Genomic DNA, 7,844 nt, shown 5'->3' with positions numbered 1-7,844 from the left:
TTCTGCTTGAAATCAAGTATTAATAGAAAAGAATTTCTTTCAGTTATAGTTAAGAAACCTCTAATATAACATCTTTTGATACAATGATGAGAATACATAGATGTAAAGCCAAGTTTTGCAAGTTTCATTTTACTCTACCAGCCCTTCAAACACAGATTTGGAAGCAAATATGTAAAAATGGTGAGAAAATTGCTCATTTTCAAACTCTAATTAGCATGGCTTTCTCTGCATAAGAAGAAAACTGAGGAATTGACAAATTCATCACATTGGTAAAGCTAAACCTAATTTTAAAGTTTTATTTGAATTGTCTGACTAATTCACTTGTAACTGTGTTATTTTAAATTTCCTTAATGTACTTTTTTTCAAGATGTCTGAATATGAACATCAGATACCAGTTCTACTCAAAAGAAGACCAAAGTTACAGGTGAATGGTCATGATTTGAATTGAAAACTGAGGAAAGAGAGCCAGAATCTGTCAGAGAGTCCACAGGTAGAGGCTGGGGTATGGAAAAGAAAAGCAGCAAGAACCTGGCTATAACTGACCCCAAGAGAACTTCAAGTCGTGCAGAAAGGGTAGGCAGGGATGCTTCTCAACTCCCTCCACACTTATAACAAACTGTTCACTGCCAAATTGTTAGAGAGCCCTCTGGCCTCATGTTACCAGGCAATGCTGTTGGTGGAGATTTGGGAACTTCCTGGAGAAAGAGAACTGAGTGGCCAACTCATTCTGGTACACCCACATTCCCCTCAGATGTGAACAGAGATCTATTGTGCACCCATTGTAGGCCACTGCCCTGCACAGAGAACTCCGGCCTTGAGTTTCAGCATCACCATATCCTTCACAAACATAGCCCACAACTCACCCTGACTTTGGCAAGCATAGGGAACCTGAAGGACCATGAGGAGCTGTGGGGTTCCTAAAGACCTAGTCCTACACATGGGTCACCCCTAGGAGAGGTGGTAGTGCAGCCCATCAAAGCCTCCTTTGGGATAAAAGAAACATGCCCGCAGTGCCAACTGCTAAATGAGGTGGCACTGGTACCTAGAAGCAGAGGTGAAGAGAGGATTATCTCCAGCTCCTCCCATCCACTGTTATGGATGCAGCAGAGACTTTCCCCACTGGGGGCTGGCATGAGCACAAATGGAAACAGTTTTCCCAGCACTTTTTGTGGCAGCCATACGCCCACTGAAAGGAAGATACCCAACCCAGGCTTACATGAAGGACAGGACCCAACTCCTTTTTCCTATGCAGAGCAGCAGCATCCTGGAAACAGAAGATGGACAACCTGCAGAGCTATCTGCTGTGAACAGGGAAAGAGGCTCTTCCCTGAGGCCATTCCAGTGGTAGCCACCAGAAGAGTGTTTCAATGGACTTCAGTTGCACTGTAGCTAGGAATCAAATGAAAATGTCTACATTTATGTAGGTCATAAGTCCTGTCATAAGGGTGTAATAGGGAAGTGGATTGCATCCCTGCTGGCCCAGGATGAGGTACAGGTGCAACCCTCCAACCCACATCTATCCCTGAGACCTTAGAACAATCCAACACAAACTTCTCCTGCCATGTCATCGGAGCTGTTGCCTCCACTCATTATCAGACTACTGGACCATAAGCTGGGTCTTACTCTTAATCAACACCTACTGGACTAGAGACTGAACTGCATCACCAAATAAAAAACCTGCTATCAGTAAGGCAAAGTGCTAGTGTATGAAGTAAGCTTCCTGAGACCTCCACATTCCCAGCCCTGCAGAAGATAGTGTGTTGGCTCATAGACCCAATATGTCACTACAACAAGCAACATTTTAAAAAGCCTATATATATATATATGCGAAAACTATCCCTAACCAAGGTATCTATATAGTGAATTGGTCCCCTGAAAGCATACAGAAATGAAACCGAATGATCATATACAAAATAGACCACAGTCATATCCTCAGGGGGAAAAAGAATTTAAACAAATTAAAAATTCCATCTTCATGAAATGCGACTTCCTTCATATTAAAAACAAGGTATGAAAGTTCCTTCAGATGAGACAGATCAGTATAAAAACTCTGGTAATTCAAAAAACAAAGACTGTTGTGACACCTATACGCAATAACACAGGATAACACGAGCTTTTTAGCAATAGATGCTAACCAAAATGAAAATTCTGAAATAACAATTGGGAGTTCAAAATATGGACTGTAAGAAAGCTCAATGAAATCGAGGATAAATGGAAAACCAACACAAAAATAATTTAAAAATAATAATTCAGGATCTGAATGACATAGCTATATTCTTAAAGAAAACAAACAGAACTTCTAGAAGTGAAAAAAATTACTAAAGGAAGTTCAAGAATGAACGTTAGAGCTAGAAGAGCAGTCTTTTTTTTGGAATAGAGTCTCGCTCTGTCACCTAGGCTGGAGTGCGGTGGCGCGATCTCGGCTCACTGCAATCTCTGCCTCCTGGGTTCACGCCATTTTCCTGCCTCAGCCTCCTGAATAGCTGGGACTACAGGCACCTGCCACCACGCCCAGCTAATTTTTTTCTTTTTTTTTTTTTCGTAATTTTAGTAGAGATGGGGGAGTTTCACCGTGTTAGCCAGGATGGTCTCAACCTTTTGACCTCGTGATCCGCTGGCCTCGGCCTCCCAAAATGTTGGGATTACAGGCGTGAGCAACCACGCCTGGCCAAAGACCAGTCTTTAGAATTAATCCAATCAGATATAAATAAGGGGGAAAAAACTGAATAAAGCCTATGTGAAGAAATGAAACCTAAGACTTATAAGCATTCCTAAGGACAAAAAGAAAAAGCAACTAATTTAGAAAACATATTTGAGAGACTAATTCAGGGAAATTCTGTGATCTTGCTAGGGAGATAGATATCCAGATACAAGACATTCAGAGAACATCTGTGAAATACTATACAGTGTGAATATAACCAAGGCAAATAGTCATCAGACTCTCCAAGGTCAAGACCACCTATGAAGGAAATCTCATCAGACTAAAAGCAGACTTATCAGTAGAACCATTACAAGCAAGAAGAGATTTGGGGCCTATTTTCAGCTTTTTAAAGAAAATAATGCCAGCCAAGGATTTCATTTTCTGTCAAACTAAGCTTCATAAATAAAGAAGAAATAAAGTATTTCCCAAACGAGTGCAAATTTGTTATCACTACACCGTTTCTATAAGAAATGCTCAAAGGAGTTGAAACATAGATACAAAAGAATAATACTCACTACCAGAAAAAGACAATACTCACATGTAAGAACAAAGTTCATAGATCCTATAAAGCAATTACACAATTAAGACTATGAAGCAAATAGCTAACACATTATATCAGAAACAAAACCTCACATATCAATATTTACCTTGAAGAAAATAGCTTAAATGCTCCATTTAAAACATATAGATTGGCAAATTGGATTAAAAAAAAAAAAAAAAGAAAGCCCCAACCATCTGCAGCTTACAACAGATCCATATAATGAGTAAAGACACCCACAGGCTCAAAGTAAAGGGTAGCAAAAGATATATCACACAAATGGAAAGCAAAACAAAACAAAACAAATAGAAAGTCATTATTAATAAATACCCACTAGATCTAAGAAAAGCAACAGACTGCCATACAATAATAGTGGAGGATTTCCACACCCCACTGACTGCACTAGACAAATCAGCAAGGCAGAAAGCTAACAAAGAAACTCAGACATAATTAGGACTCTTGACCAAAAGGTGCTAATAAAAATCTACAGAACATTCCACGCAGCAACCCCAGAATACACATTTTTCTCATCTATGCATGGAACATTCTCTAAAATTGACCAAACACTTGGCCATAAAGCAAGTCTCAATAAATTCAAAACAATTAAATAATATCAAATATCTTCTCAGATCACAGTGTAATAAAATTAGAAATCAATAGCAAGAGGAACTCTCAAAATTACACAGGACCTGGAAACTAAACAACTTGCTCCTGAGTGACTTTTGGGTAAACAATGAAATTAAGGCAGAAATCAAAAATATTTTGAAACAAATGAAAACAGGGATACATCCCAAAATCTCTACCAGACTAGGAAAAAAATAAAATGAATTTCCTTAATGCCTTATATTTATCTATGTATGTATGAATGAGAAGGCTTATAGGTCATATATAAAGATCTGATATGGCAACAATGTTAGAAAACAATATAGCACTGTCTTCAACATTCTGATGGAAATATTAATGTATTTTTAACCTAGACTTTAGTTAACTGTGAGGGTAAAGTAAAACCTTCTTCAAACATGCAAGTTCTGAAATAAACAAAATCCTTCCAAAGATTTCTAGGAACTATAGATAAATATGATCTGACAAAAGAGAGAAGTAAAGCAAGAAAGAAGATGTAAAACTAGGGTGGGGAAAGAATCCACCAAAGAAGAAAGGTATAGGAGACTCCCAGCATTAAGATAAAAGAGAGTTCTAAGGCTGACAGCTGAGCAATAAGCCTAGAAAACAATTCAGAACAGACCAAAAGGAAGAAGGATTTTGGGGGAAGCATCTCCATCTCTAGGAAAAAAAAATAAAACAAAGTTGACATTAATTTATTCCATTCTCTGTATACTGATATAATGCTTAAATCTTTTGTGCTTTTGTGGATAAATTCAAATAGAAAGAAAAGTAAACTAAAAACTTTGAGATTAAGATGACAATGCTTCAATTAAATACTACATAAGAAAGTAAATATAACCATAGAACAGTAGCAAAATGTTCATAGATATAACAAACCCCAAATATTTCACAAAAATAAGATAAAATGATATAGCAACAATGAGGATGGGAAAAGAAGAAGTGTGTCTGGGTGTGAGAGTGAGGGGTTATATATTAGGTTGAGTAAATCCTAATTTTCCATAAAATGCTAGTTTTTCATAAAAAGAAATAGATTATTTTGTCCACTGAAGAATCATGAAATAAGAGAGTATGTTTGTTAGTGGGCTAAATGGAAAAGAATAAAATAAAAAACAAAAAATAGTGTTGCAGTGGTTGACTCTAGCATGCAGTGGAGTGGGGAAGTGACAGCAATTTTGTTGTCAACGTTATAGTATTATCTTCAATAACATAATGTCTAATTGTTAGAATAACAAATGGATTTAAAATAAAATGAGTGACTTCGTATTTTTAAAATATATTTGAGAAAATGATTTTAGCATACTCTTATTAGGAAAAGTTTCCTGATAAACAAAATGTAATAATGTGTCCTTCAGTAGATATTTCTATTAAAATTTATGTCATATGTCAGGCCATCAGAAACAGAGAGAATGGAATGGCCTGAATTTCCAAGCTATCATAAGGCAATACTCAATTATTGCGACATAAAGGAAATGCTAAAATAATATAATAATGAGATTCCTCCTGGCTTGATGAGAGAAATAGTTCTGGTTTTCAGGTTGGACAGAGGTAGAGCAGACTATATGTTTGCCCAATTTTTTGTTACACTGAATCTCACTTACTCTTTGTATTTGGGCAAAATGCTCATGAAACCTGCCATGACGTGCTCTTTGTAGGGTAGCAGGTGGAGGGTAGAAGGTGGGAACAAAGAAAAAAACAGAGAGTTGACTAACCTGCAGAGGCAGAAGTGGTAAAATCTAGTTGGTTCATTTTACCTTTTAGAAATTGAAGTGAGAGTGGATAGGAGAGTGAAATAGACTAAAACTCTTATTTTATTCCAATGAAATTTAAAAGATAAAATATTTTCAAAATGATTTTTACAAGGTGGTGCATTTTTATAAATTCTTCCTATAATATGTTCATAGAGAACAATAACAATATACTATTTAATCTCGAATTTACATCATGATAAAAACATAAAATGTTGCATTCATATTTGCAACTTTTATAACACATTTGATTAAAAGTAACAGATTCAAGTGCTTGTTACTTTGCCTCTTAAATAGGTCTTGGGGAAAAGAATTCATTAGAAATCTCACTGGAAAGAAACAGTCCATATATGCTGCTGACTTCTGCCACCCATGCAATTGCTTATACAACATGGCAATAAAAACAAATAAGAGAACAAAATACAAAATCTAATAGTCTTTTAGGAAACTGGGAGCTAGAATGTGACATACAATTGTCATAATAACTTTTCACGGTTTACAGAATAACGGTTTCCAATGTAGTTTCCCCGGTTTATTTTTCTTGATCCAAACTACAATCATAACAGTATTATTTTCCTAATGATATTTTTACATTTTTAAATGAAGATAGTGTGGTTAAACGCCATTGAATAGTCTTCTCAAGACTGCTATACTTACGATGCTAACCATCAAAAGGGAAAGCTAGTTATGATTTTTAATTACATATATACATATTACATATTATATATTTATATAATATACATATTATATAATATACATATTATATATTTTAATAAAGTCAACATGTCTGGCAAAACATATTTAAAATAAAATGTGGGATGAGTGTCTGCTCTTCGGCTGCTCAGGGGCATGCACCCTATGCCACGTTCTCTTGTGATCCCTTACCTAACCCGTCTCTTCCTTTTCCCCAACCTCAGGTGGAGCCGCCACCAAAATGCAGATTTTCGTGAAAACCCTTATGGGGAAGACCATCGCCCTCGAGGTTGAAACCTCGGATATGATAGAAAATGTAAAGGCCAAGATCCAGGATAAGGAAGGAATTCCTCCTGCTCAGCAAAGAGGGATCTTTGTTGGCAAGCAACTGGAAGATGGATGGACTTTGTCTGACTACAATATTCAAAAGGAGTCTACTCTTCATTTTGCGTTGAGACTTCGTGGTGGGGCTAAGAAAAGGAAGAAGAAGTCTTACACCACTCCCAAGAAGAATAAGCACAAGAGAAAGAAGGTTAAGCTTGCTGTCCTGAAATATTATAAGGTAGATGAGAATGACAAAATTAGTCACCTTTGTCAAGAGTGCCCGTCTGATGAATGTGGTGCTGGGGTGTTTATGGCAAGCCACTTTGACAGACATTATTGTGGCAAATGTCTGACTTATTGCTTCAACAAGCCAGAAGACAAGTAACTGTATGAGTTAATAAAAGACAGAACTAAAAAAAAAAAAAAGAAGAAAATGTGAAGGTGTTCCCTGTGAAATAAAAATTATCACTTAATATTTAAGTCTCATTTTCACATATAATATATACTTAAAATATTATTTCTGCTTCAATATGTTGAATAATTGTTATACATTTGAAATTTCATGAGCTATCGCACTAGCTGAATTAGTGTCACACCTATGTCACATGTGAGAATCACCAAATAGAATATATATAGTGCCCTAAAATGGGAAATTGATAGAATTTTACTGTCATTACAAAAATTATCTGAAAATCTACTTCCAATATAACTAATATTACAAAAAATTATTAATAATGTAAACTATATTGAATTTAAATGTCTTTGCAAAATTTGACAATTTTGATAGGCCAAATACAAAGCTGGTTTTTCCCTTTGTGAATTAAAAATTCCTCAATTTTACATGTTGGAATGGACACACAAGGATAATACTGAATCAATGTATTTTTAAAGAATATAACAAACTGTATGATGTTAGGAATTTTTATGACATTTGTAAAATGGTTTCATATTTTTAAGATAAATAGCCTAACAAGGTACACTAAACCTCTTTGTTTTACATCAAATATGAAGGAAGAAAGCACAGTCAGACAGTCATGATGGAGAGAAGAATCAATGCACTTTTAACAATGTGAATTCCAGATTCACAAAGACCCAACAGAAAACTTTGTGGAAAAGATGAAAGCCTGTGCTCACCTTTGCTTTTATAAGTCTCTGAGGACATCTGTCTTGGATTCATTGGGTTTCAGAAAGCCCAGTGTGCTCGGGAGTGTTGTAAAAC

At 35.9% G+C, this 7,844-nt stretch overlaps 1 pseudogene; it reads left to right on the top strand.

Annotated features, from left to right (window-relative positions):
- The first annotated feature begins 6,506 nt into the window (after positions 1–6,506).
- LOC111527682 lies at positions 6,507–7,010 on the top strand (annotated as a pseudogene).
- The last annotated feature ends 834 nt before the right edge of the window (positions 7,011–7,844 follow it).

Source organism: Piliocolobus tephrosceles, chromosome X (genome assembly GCF_002776525.5).
Source record: "Piliocolobus tephrosceles isolate RC106 chromosome X, ASM277652v3, whole genome shotgun sequence".
NCBI classification, from domain to species: domain Eukaryota; kingdom Metazoa; phylum Chordata; class Mammalia; order Primates; family Cercopithecidae; genus Piliocolobus; species Piliocolobus tephrosceles.
This window is presented reverse-complemented; position numbering and strand designations above follow the sequence as displayed.